Raw genomic sequence first — 13,317 nt, forward strand, 5'->3', positions numbered from 1 at the left:
CATGCTTGTTAACAAGTCTATGAAGTAAATAGGGTTGGTAAACACAGAAGGGTTGACTAGTAAAAAAAAATATTATAAGTTATGGCACCAGAACAGAAATATTGTTTCCAGAATTCAACTTAAATGTTTTAGGTAAGAAAGCTGAAGTATAACATGGGTTAATTGATGTATCACAGAAATCAAAGCTCTAATGGGGTTCTGAGCCTACAATATATTATCAAAATAAATATGACAACTTTTATAGCCCTGAGCTAAGAAGGTAAAGCTATTTTGAAGGGCAAGGATAAATCTCACTGTGATTCAAATGGGTTTAGAGGAAAATATTGTCCTACTGACCTTTATTTTAATGAAACGATATTGAATGGCCTTCTGTAAGATAAAGTTAAATATCCATTCTGGCCTCACAGTCCTGGATCAATAATTCTTTGAGAGAACACTGAAACAGTCTTATGATGGCGTGATCTGGGCTTACTTAGATTGCAAAATAACAAACTCTGCTTGTGCAGAAATCCTGTTCATAACAAACTAAAGGGGAAAATAATGACTTGGGAATTTCACTTTGGACTGCTATAGCAAAATACCTTCATCTGGGTAATTTGTAAATGAAAGACATTTATTTCCCACAGATATGGAGGCTAAGGAGTTCAAGGTCAAGGCATCAGACTCTGTGTCTGATGAGAGCTGCTCTTTTTCCCCAAGATGGTACCCTATTACTGTGTCCGTTGGGAGCGACCAACGTTTTGTGCTCATGTGATGGAAGAGATGGAGGCACTAGACAATTCTCTGAAGCTTCTTTTATAAGGATATTAGTCCCCTTAAAAATAGGGCCTTCATGACTAATACTTATCATTAAATGCTTATAGCACTCCTGCAGGATGAGTATTTATATAATTTTCCAGATAGAAAAGTAAGGATCAAAGAGGTTAAAGGATTATTTGAGGTCCCACAGCTAGTACAAGGGAGAAACTAGGATTTGAGCTCTGAACATCATCATCCCAAGACCTTATGAATTCTACACAATGCTGCCTTCTACACCTAGACATACTGATGGGCTCTGGGAAATACACAGGTAAAGACATGGTCCCTGTACTCAACTAGAACTTTATCTTTCCCAGTAAGAACTCACAGTGAAGCTTGCCTGTTTACTGTTCAGAAAAAATACAGATGCCTGTGTTTCTTTGGACTTAGCTCAAAGAATGAATTTAATTCTTTTGTGGATCAGAGCACCCCTGTGTATATATATAATCAATATTTGATATAATCAATATTGAATATATATTAATGTAGCTTATTTTACATTTGAATCACATGCATAAGATTCTGGATCAAAACTGTCTTTGCATGTTGTGTAGATGTTGTAGAAATCTTTCTGTCTTTGAGATCTTTAACTAGGGACCAAGATTAAGGTAGGATAAGCAAAGCATTCTTCTTGAGCACAAAATTAAATTGTGAGAAGCAAATCGGTCTATAACTTTCCCTTTTATATTAAAAAGAAGAAGGATGGTGAAAGTAGCTCTTTGACAATGTTTCGTTCATGAATCGATAGTAATAAATGGGGTGTTATTACTTAATACCTAATTAATACTCCAACCAAGATTTACTGAGCACCTGCTATAGGCCAATAACCTTCCTTTAGGTATTGTAAGAAACAGAGATTTCCCCAGCTGGTTGTAGGTTTGTCATAAGAGGAGTCAGGAAACAAAATCCCACTAACTTTGCAGTCATGCTGCTTGGCTTTGGTATTTGACTCTCGGTCTGATACCAGCACTATGGACCAATTCCAAATTCTACTGGTTTGCTGGAACACTAAGGCATTTTAATTGGTGAGTCTAAAGAGACTTCATCTCTGAGTGTGGGAATTTAGCAGCTGAGGTGGGTGCTAACTGTGGTTGTGATGCTATCGAAGACTTCTAGTGAGATTCAAGTTGATGAAAGTACAAAAAACACCGTTTAAGATAAAACTTTTTCCAGTTCATTGGAGCAAACTGACGCACTGAGTGATCACTTAGCAGAGACATCTACTCATATGCCCTTTATGCTTGAGAAGAATGTGAGAGGATGGCAGCAGGCACCTTCCAAAAGTCAGTTACTCAGCCAGTTGGGCAAGCAGTAAAATTCCACTGGAGGAGCCTTCTTCCTGGCAGTAAATCTGTGAACTTAACTGATCACTTTTTATAATTTTCATGAGGTCATTAGCAAGGAGACAGCCAGGAGACCCTCTTCAGATCAGCACCTGTCTCAGATACCTGGAGGTTTTAAGTAAGCCTTATTAAATAGGGATGCCATGGAAATAGATAAAAAAATAAATTAGTAGCTAATGTTATACAAACTGCACACAGACACTATATATGTCAGCAGGAACAAACTGATTCTATGGTTACAAAGGGAAACAAACAAAAACAACCCCCGCTGTAACTGCTTAACACTATGTGACTCTCCAATCAAAATGGGCAAAGTAGTAAAGCCAAAACTATTCTCAGTAGAAAAAGTCCAATTCAATTCAGAAACGCCTTTATCTTTTGTGGGGAGGGGAAGGATAGAGTAAGATTACTATTTCCTCACATCACTGATGTTCTTACCTGAATTTTAATCTCAAGTATCTGAGCTTTTGATCAAAATGATGGAACATACTCTCACGTTTCTCTTACTTGCCATTTGTGAATTCAATCAAGCCTATTGATATCTCTAATTGGGGTGATTTGGGATCATAAGCAAGGAGTTGAATAGTATTTATCTCAGAGTCCAGAACATGCATGTAGTCTGTGGAAAACTGAGTATGACAGGGTTCTGAGCTCCAAAGAAGCTCAGAGCATAGAAGCAGGACTGAGATGGATTTGCTGGAGATGCTAAATACAGCCCTAGACTCCTTCCTGCTGAGAGGTGGCCTGTTCTCCAGGACAACGCTAGCTATGAATGCACACTTACAGTGATTTACTGAGTCCTGCCCCTTCGTTTTCTCCTCCTCCCATTTTTATTCCTTAGTTTTCTCCACATTTCTCCATGCCAGATTCTGTTTTGTCTTATCCTTTCTAGTTTCTATCATTATGTTGTTTCCCCATTCTATTCTGTCTTTCTTATTAGTCTGATTTTTCAAAAAATATTCCTTTGTAATCTTGTGGACTTTGCAGGATTTCCAAGTCAATATTTGTCAATGCAGCAGATACACCTTCATCAAGCACTAATCCACTTTGGTTCCTGCTGCATGCCAGATGCTGTGGGAGTCCAGTGTGCTGATGGCTGTTTATCTTGGATCAATCTGGGCCTCGTAGGATTTGTCTGGTTATGGATATGAAGTAAAATGGCTCTGGGCTAGTTGGCCCTAGTGTCCCTTAGTCCAGCCAAGTGTTTTTACACATCCTATATCAAACAATTAAAAAGGAAAAAGAGGGCTTTTTAGGAGGTCAACTGAATCAGAAAGAAAATGGCACTAAGTTATCAAACTTCTTATTCTGCCTTTACTGGTCTAAGTTGTCCTATCCACTAATATGATTGACCATGGACTCATAGCTCCTCCTGGATCAATACTAAGTCATACTGCAATGTCCTCTCCCCTCCCCATCACAGAGGGAAAGAGCCAGAAAGATAGGGTGGGGTTCCAGGATCACATCTGATAAAATAGTTACAATGCCACTGAAGTCACCCCAGTTTGTGACCAGGCTTTAGAATGTCTGCAGTGCGATCCATTAGAAGCAAGTTCACTCTGTCAAGAAAGATGAGAAAGACAATCCTCCAACAGCTTCTCACACTCCCAGAGGGCATGCTGTGGCAGGGAGTGGGGTTTAATTGTGTCTTCCAAAAAGGATACAATTGAAAACCTAACTCCGGCTACTCTGAATGTTTGGTCCTATTTGAAAATAGAGTAATTGCAAAGGTAACTAGTTAAGGTGAAGTCACACTACAGAAGAGGGACCTTTAATACAATATGGCTGGTGTTCTTATAAGAAGAAACCAGACCTCAGGGATGATAGCACGTGCAGAGATGGAAGTGCTGCAGCCTGCAAGTCAAGAAACTCCACAGAGAAGCAAGGAAGAAGAAAGAAGGATTCAGAGGATTCAGAGGCAACATGGCCCTGCCAATCTCTTGATTTTAGACATCTAGCCTCTAAGATTGTGAGAAACAGTACGCTTTTGCTGTTTCAGGTCCTCAGTTTGTGTGCATTGCTGTGGCATCCATGAGAAATTAATACACCGAGTATGCCAAGAATGTGTTTGCCCTGGCTTCTCCTTGTTTGTTTCTCAGGATGTGTAAGTAGGGAACATCCTTTGGGGGATGACTAGTATCTCCATCATGGAACAATGGACAGACTTGCTTATTGTTTGCTATAAAAATGGTGGATTTCCTAAGTTCAGAGTTCCTCAGCTCTGATGTGAACCCACTATACATGCAGCATCATTTGGAGTATATCATTTTGTACCCATGGAACTTAAGGTAAGAAAAGAACCAACACAAACGAGCTGAAACCCAGGACTCTTGCATCATCATCATCATCATTATTATTATTATTACTTTGGCAGTGCTGGGGCTCAAATTCAGGGCCTCACACATGCCAGACAAGTATTCTCCCACTCAGCTCACATCCTTATCCATCATCATGCTTTTATCTTTTGCCACCACCATGAAATCATAAATGACTCAACTTATTAGCTTTTAAATAGGTTAAAATCAAATTCTCAGACCCAAACTAATTCTTGGAAAGCGTCTCATCTCTAGGCCTCTTCCAAGGATATTCTAGTGAAAGGATCTGTCATCAAGGAACCGGGAGTTTGGAGATTGGATATACACATGATAAGCCTAATAAGATGTTGAAAGTAGTAGCTGAAAGACTTATTATAATATATTCAAATCCCAATTCAAGGATGTACCATAAAGGTTTGTGAGTTAGTGGAGAAAAGAGAGTGCTATGGGTTGGGCTTCAATCTGAGAGTAGGGTGGACAGGAGGCACAAGATTCAGGAGAAAGGGATGTTGTTATCACACTCCTTTTATGATTCCACGATGTTTGTTCGCATCTCTGTGATAGTATTCCTCTCATAGGTTTAAATCAGCAGCTTACATGTCTGTCCCGCCATGGAGAGTCTTCTAAGGAGAAAGTATTTTATTTACTTAAAAATATCTTTGGCATCTGTCACATAGTAGACATTTAATAATGTGTAAATTAGATGAATTGACAATACATGGAGGAATGAAGCATTGATGGTGCATATTTGATGGAACATTTCATTTATGTGACAGGAGGGACGACCGTCAGATAGGTGGCCTGTTGCCACACTGGAAAATACCTTGAATGCCAGGCTAGGGGACTTGTTAGTAAGGATGGATGGTGATATTAGAGTCATTTCAGAAGAATTCTTTAGCAGCATGGGCTTGGGGGGTCAGATACAGAGGAGGAAGCGGGGGTAAGGCCATATGACAACTATCTAGATCTAAGATACCCTGTTGTAATTCACTTTGCAAAAAGATTTCATATGATATGACACAAAAGATTAATATCACATTCCTGTGAGTCAACAGGGAAAGAGAAGCCAGGATAGTTGTTGTGCCAGCTTATTGCAGGACACTAAGGGTGACCCTTGGAACCTTGTGAATCCTCAGGATTTGTGCTTCAGAGAGCTGTGGTGAGTAGTAACCAGATGGCAATTTTCATGTGGTCATTTATCATAATAGGGAGAAGCAATCCTAAGCAGCAGAGATGCACTTATTAGTGTCTGAAGAGCTGGCCTCTCCTGCAGCTAGGAAGAATATGTCACTCCCCACTGCTAAGTTGCCTTTCTGTGCAAGGGCTCAGAGCCTTGCTTATGTTAGATGCAAACTTGAACCTACATCCAGGTCTTCACATTGCACTAGTCTCAGTGCAGAAGGTTAAGTATTTTCAATGTTTACATAGGTTGAATTAATGTCTTGGTCAAGTGTCTCAGTGGCCACTGCTGAATCCATTGGAGAGATATTTGTCCTTGATCCAGATCATGGCACATGATGTACTTGGACCAGTCCGCTGGCAGACACCTGCCCCACTTCCTTCAGCACAGGGGGCCTTTGCATCTGAAAAAGGAATAGAAAGCTCTCCACTGACTTTCATGCTGCTTAGGATGAGAAAGACCAACCCTATATCATGGTTATTGTGATTGTCTGTGATCATCTATTCTAGGATTGAAGTGATCTGTACAAAAACTTCCATACCAGTAAAATCAACAAGGAGGTCAATGCATGCTTGCTCAACAAGCTTTTACAAGCTTTCTTATCTCAAACCCCAGCTTTCTTGCCATCATCTCTTAAAAACAGTGGCTTATCTGAAATATTTGACTGTCAGAGGTGATCATTTTTCCACCAACATATTACAAAGAAAATCAAACATAACATTGAAAGAATTTTCTAGCATAAATGCTTCCACCAACACTTAAATTCTACCATTAATATTTTGTTATACTTGCTTTGTTATAAAGTCATTCCTTTATACAGGTTAGTTTTTTAACAACCTCTTCCTCTATATGATGAAATTATTTTCAGAAAGAATCATAAAACAAAATGAATGATTATAATAGGTAGGAAAAAAACTGAAAATTTTTACTGAATTTGTAAAAGTAGTGAAATAAATATTACATATAAAAACATTACACCTTGCAGTTCATGCTCTGTATAACTGTATTAAATCTTAAATACAAATTAACACTTAATGGCCACATGGAAGATAAAAAAGAAAGGTCAAAATTCTGTTTCTTTGTCTTTATAGTGGTTGTGCTGTTATCCCTTGTTTCAAGTCTTATGTTTAAATGCAGGAAAATGTAATCCTTTGGGGATTGAGGAGAACAAAGGCTCAGCCTTAAGTAAGTTCAAATTGTTCCAATATTTTAGACTGTTAGAACCTTACTCTTGAAATGAACAAGTGTCACAGAGTCTTCTTGCATTGGAAGATCAATTGCACAACTGGGAGTTCTCCAAATTAACTTCTACATGACATTCATTATTTATTAAAAGAACAGTAAGAAGAATGTGCTCATTTAAAGCATATATATATATAAATATATATATATAATACATAATACATATATATATTATGAAAAATCAAGGGGCTGAGCCTGGTAGAATAGTTGTCTAACATGCTTGAGACCTTGTGTTCAATGCCCAGTACTGCAAAGCAAACAAACAAAAAAATCCTCAATTATGATGGCAGCGTTATTAAGAACTTAAACCGATCAAAGCCTCCCCCCAACCCCCAGGAGTATTTTACTGCTCACATTGTTTAGAATTTCTGGCATGATAATAAAAAAGCAAGCTTCAGTTGGTTTTAAAATTGCTTTTACCTTTAGTTCATATAGTGCAGTCTCATATTATTTGCTGCCAAAGAGAAACAGAACAGGACGCCAGTGACAGGCTGTAATGACAAATTGTATTCCATACTATTGCAATAAGGGAAAGAGACTTAAGTATAAAGCTGAGCTCATTTGCAAATACAGCAGACACAGCTGGGAACTTAGCACCAATGAGCAGAGTGAGGGGATCAGTGGATGGAAAATTAATAAGAGAAGTATCAAGGGAGGGAGATTCTTGCTAAGTTGACTTACCAGGATTCTTGCTATACTTGGACAAGGCTAGCTGAGAATGGGGCCCAAGGATGGAGCCCAAGTTGAAAAGAGGGCTCAGTAGATCCCGATTAAACTTGGATAAAGAGAGAGTCTTTGCTAGGAACCACTGCTTATTACACATATTTTACTAAATTAGTAGAAGGTGAGTTTGTTATTGAATTAGCAGGGAAATAATACTGAAATGGTGAATCATTAAAGAAAGCTTACTTTTACATTTTCTAATTTTATTACTATAAAATTTAAGGTATTCTTAGTCATTGTGTGAGAGTCACTAATAAATAACAAAACCCAGGAAGAAAAATAGGTCACAACATGACATAATTTGCATGTCATTCTTTTCTCCTCTAAGTTAGATGAAATTTCAGGCAGCTCAACTAGTCTTTACCACTTTAAACTAGTTTCTTCCTTGCTTATACACAGCTCTTGATGATCAAATTAGTGTCCTGATTAGCAGACCAGTGTGTGTGTGCCTTAAAGTGCAACTAATCAGCTTTCCACTGATGCCCAGAGCCCACAGGGAATGATGTGTTAATGTACTAGTTACAAGGAAAATTCCAACACTGTCCCTGTGGATTACTCTCCCCATCCTTTGTTGTAATTCAGACTGATGATGGGGAAAATAGGAGTGATGGGAATAAGGATTTACATAAGAAAGGGCCACTAGGTTTACTGAAGACTGTAAAACTAAAGTGAGAAAAAATGGGGGGAAATCCTGCCAGACAGTTTTCCAAAAGTGAGGCTGGAGAACTGAGAGCAGGTTGGAGAGGGGAACTTCTGGAGCAGGCAGCACTGGTAGGTGTTGAGGATCACAAATTAGACCTCTTCCTATATTTTAGGAGATGCAAACCAACAATTTTAATGACTTGTCAATATTTTTGGACTTTAAAACTGGGTTTCTTAGTAAGGAAACTTGGCCATGGGGTTGGACTCAGAGAGTCCTCACTCATACTAAGGCTACATGAAGACAAGTTTAGGTTGGGGTGGAAAGCTGAGTGTTAGGTCCCTTTAACAGTCACAACGTGGCCATGAAGCTGCTTCTGTTTTCTGAACTGGACCTGGCAGAGGTAAATTGATTCCTTTCCTCTGAAGCTAGCTTGAACGGCGGTGGACAGTTCTCTTAGTTTCCTTTTAAGTGAGCATGTAAGGGGGTGAAAACTGGCTTGCAGACACCCCTGGAATGTCCACTCATGCACCTAAAAATGGAAAAGAAAACAGTGATGCTTCATCCAAACCAGCTGACCTGAAAGTAAGTAGGAGTGTGGGAAGCCTTCCCTCATACTTGAATGCCCTTTACTGGTTGACCCTGTTAATGAAATGAGGGCTGTGTGACTTTCTAAAGATAAAGGGGGACACCAAAGACAATACTTTATCTCTTTATGGTACTTAATGGATTTTACAAAACGTGAGCTTGTTTTCAAAGCACTGTACTCAGCAATCGATTAGCAGCTGTTTTCCCTAAACTCCAGGGAAATTGTACTGATCTTTATACAAATTCCACTTTAAAATTTAATTAGGTGCATAACTGAGACGGTCTATAATGTGTTCCTTGCACTGAAAGATCCAACTTTGGCCTTACCAGTTATACATGCACTGGCGTTTCTGTGCGCCTCTTCCTTTTACTGTTTCGAGGAAAGTTTGAAAGTAGCTTGACAATAGTCAACTCATCTTTCAAGGGAATATTTTTCATCTGTGGAAATTCAACCCTCACTCCTGCAGGACAGTGAATGAAGTTTGGTCTAGTTCAATGTCTCCTGGAGGGATTCAAGCGACATTTCACAGCAAGGGTTGACAAGGGTGTTTGGCAAATAGAATGAGGGGAGCCATAGAATAATTCCGAGTGTACTTGGCCACGTATTATCCCATTAATTGGCAGGAGAATAAGACTGGAAGACATAGGTTCTGAAGGGGAGAGTGAGGAAGAGTGAAAAAAAAAAAAATGAGGAGAACATAAAGGCAGTGCATAAGAGAGGTTATTCTTCAGAACTGGTGTTCTAGATGGTTGCCTCTAAAAGAATGTGTGGTTAAAAGTTATTTCATCACTGGAGTTTAGTTACCCTGACATGTATAAATCTCTTTGTCAAAGAAGCTAAACTTCGCCTACATGATTAAAGAATTCACAGCATCAGATGACAGAAGATAGAGGAGAAAATAAAGGAAGAGGAGGATGGGGACAGTTTAAATGATGCATTTTTTTCCCTCATTGCATGCAACACTTTGCACATCAATACGTCTAAACCAATAATTTTCAATTTCTCAGACAAATTCTTTGTTCATTCTTTGCTGTATTTTTAAATTATTCTGCTTTATGACTGAGACCGCTGAGTCACCAATCAGCTCAGCCCTGGTGACAGTAAGATAAGCATGTTGGATATCTTCCACATACCCTACCACCACCATGGCATCATCTCCATTTTTTATGCCTACCTCTCAGTCACGAGCCATAGACACGGAAATCCATTTATTTCTGTGAGGATCTCACTTACATTACTATTTTCAATATGCCTCAGTCTAGAAAGAACTAGTTATAAGAGAAAAGCAGTATAACACAGACATTTAAGGTTATACAGACAGAAAGCTGTGCATGCACATGAATCTACAGAATCTTTATTTTCTACCCCAAACTTCAGGTCCCTTAGTTGCTTTGCTCTGTGAAATTCAGGCCTCAGGCCACAGCATCCATTCAAGTAGAGTTGAGAGAGTGGGGGAGAAGATCTGCAAGTCGTTGTACCTGGGGTTGTATGATGTCTAGTTTTTTTTCTGATTTTTCTTTTCTTTTTTGAGGTATGATACTGGGAATCGAACCCAGGTTTCTCTACACTGAGTTATATATATTTAGTCTTTTTTATTTTTTGAAAAAATTTGCGATCCTCCCTCTGCCTCAGCCTCACCAAGTGTCAGGGATTGCAGGTGTGGGGCTTGGCACACACCCAGATTTAGATCTTCCTTCACTCTTGCTGCAGTGACTAGGGATGCAAAATCGTACACTTACTTACACTTCTCTGAAGACTCTTGAATGACAGGTATGGCGCCTTTTAGCACAAGGATCTCCTGTACTGCGGCTAATTCCATTTACACTTGATACTACCGTCGTAATTGAATATACTAGCTATATCTTTCTTGTTATTTTATTTTTGTTCTTTTTAGATATCCAAATATCTCAGTTCATGGTGATCAGGTTTCCCCCAGGGAACATCTGCACGGGAGGCGAACCACCACGAACACCAGTTGGCAAAGGCAAACCCACACAAGCACAGTCAAGAAGAGAGCTCCTTTTTGGAACGTCCAAAATAAATCATTCTCTTCACAGTATTTTTATTCATCTAGCAGTCATCGCCTGGACACTTCTGTGGCTCTACTATCAGTAAGTGAAAGTCTATATTCTTGGGAGTAAGTCTTTCGTGATGTAAGTGCTGCTCTAGCCACACAGGTCTAACCTGCCCTCAAGGGGTTTCTGAATGGAATTTTCCTCTTTCCTAAACGGACACACTATTTCTAAAGCTGGATTGTGGAGACTTTTTAAGGAGAAAGAACCCATTTCTTCTCTTATCACCACCTTCTTTCTTCCCATGGGCAAGTAAGAGGAGAAGAGATGGGAGATAGGCTAGGAAAGGTTGAGGAGGATGCTTCAGGAGATTTGGAGTAGTTAAAAAATACAATGCATTTATAGCTTTAAAAAAAATGAATGGAATGCAAGCTGTTTCATTTCCTTGTTCCACCCACTGCCTGTTTCTGGCAACCTTAAATTTTCAGCTCCCTGAGCTCCATTTTATACAGCATCTTGTCCCTGTTGTGTTTTGTCAATCTGATCCTTTTTGGACAGATGTGGCAACAGCTCTTCTATTTACTCATGTAGCTCAGGTAACGACATAGCATTTGACTTGTTTTAGAGTTCCCAGTCTATACACATTAATATACTTGACGGAAGATTCATGTATGGGGACCTAAAATGAAATGCATATATTTGAAATCTGCCCCTGGTTTCTGGCACAGAGTTTCTAATACTCTTGTAATTTTCTGGGTGATAGGTATGATTAGAGCATCTTTTTTTTAATATGTAATATTGATCTTAGTCCCCAGTTCCTAACAAAGAACGTCTAAGAGTCTTTTTTGTGTTGATGAGTTGCCTGGTGGCTGAAAATCCCTGGAAAGCCAGAGGAACCAAAAATGTGATTAGAGGGACAAGATGGTGGGACAGGGAGAGGGATTGGAGATTGAACTCAGTAACTAATGGCCAATGATTCACTCATCATGCCTACACAGTGGAACCCCCATAACCACACTAACAGACAGAGTGCAGAGAGCACCAGGGCTGGTAAATACCACTTTCTGGGAGACGGGTATGCCCCAGCTCCACAAAGGGAGAAGCACCTGTGCTGTACCTATTGACCTGGCTCCCTTATTTGCATTTTTAAATAATATAATTTATAATAAACCAATAATAATATGTAGAGTTTCCCCTGATTCTGTGATCCATTATAGCAAATGGAAACCCCCTAACTTCTAGAAGCTATATAGTAGCCTGAGGACCCAACCACTTGTGACTGGCATCTGAAGTGGGGTCAGTCCTGTGGGAATAGCCCATAACCATGTGGTCCGACATGCTGGATAGCTAGTGTGCAGAATTTAAATTGAATCATCGGATGCCTAGTTGGTGTTTGCATAGAACTGGAGCATTGGTAGATGTGTGTGTGTGTGAGGAGGAAGCAACACCACATTTGGTGTTGGAAGGTGGTATTCTGAATTAAAAAACAGATTTCTTACTTGTACTCTCAAGGATTCTAAAATCTGGAAGGCAAAATTTATAGGCAAAGAATTAATGAATATTCTCTTGAGTTGTTTAGATTGCTTATAAATTGATCACCTAGAATTTACTTGGCAGGGGTAGGCCCTCAGATAAGCTTCAAAAAGTTCCTATGATACATTTTCTACTTTCAAAAAGCTTACAGTCAATACTGGAGAGAAGATGTGGAATTGTGATTATTTTTTATGTGATCATAGAAGAGGTGGAACTCGACCTGCTTTGGGATGGAGTCCAGAGAAACCTTCATGAAATGGTTCCTGAAGTTTCATTTGATAAATCTTTGAGGGCCCACTGTCTTGGCCCTGTGGTAGGCATGCAGAACAGTCTGATTTCCCTCCTCAGGGGTTTACAGACTAGTAGGGGAAATCAGTCAATGGGAAACTTAAGACAAAGCTGCAACAACCCCAAACTGAGAACAAGCCAACTTATTTCCAATCATTTGCCCGCTGTGCCTCCACTAATACATTTGCATTACTCTAGAATTTTTGTATAAATTTGGAACATCCTTGTTCAGAATTAGTTTATTGGTTGTGTAAAAATCAGAGAAGGGCATTTCATGGAGAGAGTCAGTGCTGAACAAAGGGAAACGGATATGGATAAGTAAGGACTGTTCAATATGAAACAGATAGTTTTGAGACAAGAAATTTGGCCATAGAGGGTGGCCTTGAGAAATGAGGTGGACAGCTCACTAGGAAGAACATGTAGGGACTTGGGAAGTTGTGCTGAGCATGTACATGTTAGGTACATGTAATTGCATTCAATGCTAATCTGATTTATCTTGCAATGTTGCTGTTCTGACCTTTGAGTTCTTATGGTCATGAGAAGGACATGTGAGCTTCTAGAAGGAAGTCTTAGGTTTCACTCAAATTTAAAGAGTGTGCAATTAGAAAAAAGAAAAAAAAATATTCTGAGAAGCACATCCCTGATAAAAATAAA

This window comes from Sciurus vulgaris, assembly GCF_902686455.1.
Source record: "Sciurus vulgaris genome assembly, chromosome: 10".
NCBI lineage: Eukaryota > Metazoa > Chordata > Mammalia > Rodentia > Sciuridae > Sciurus > Sciurus vulgaris.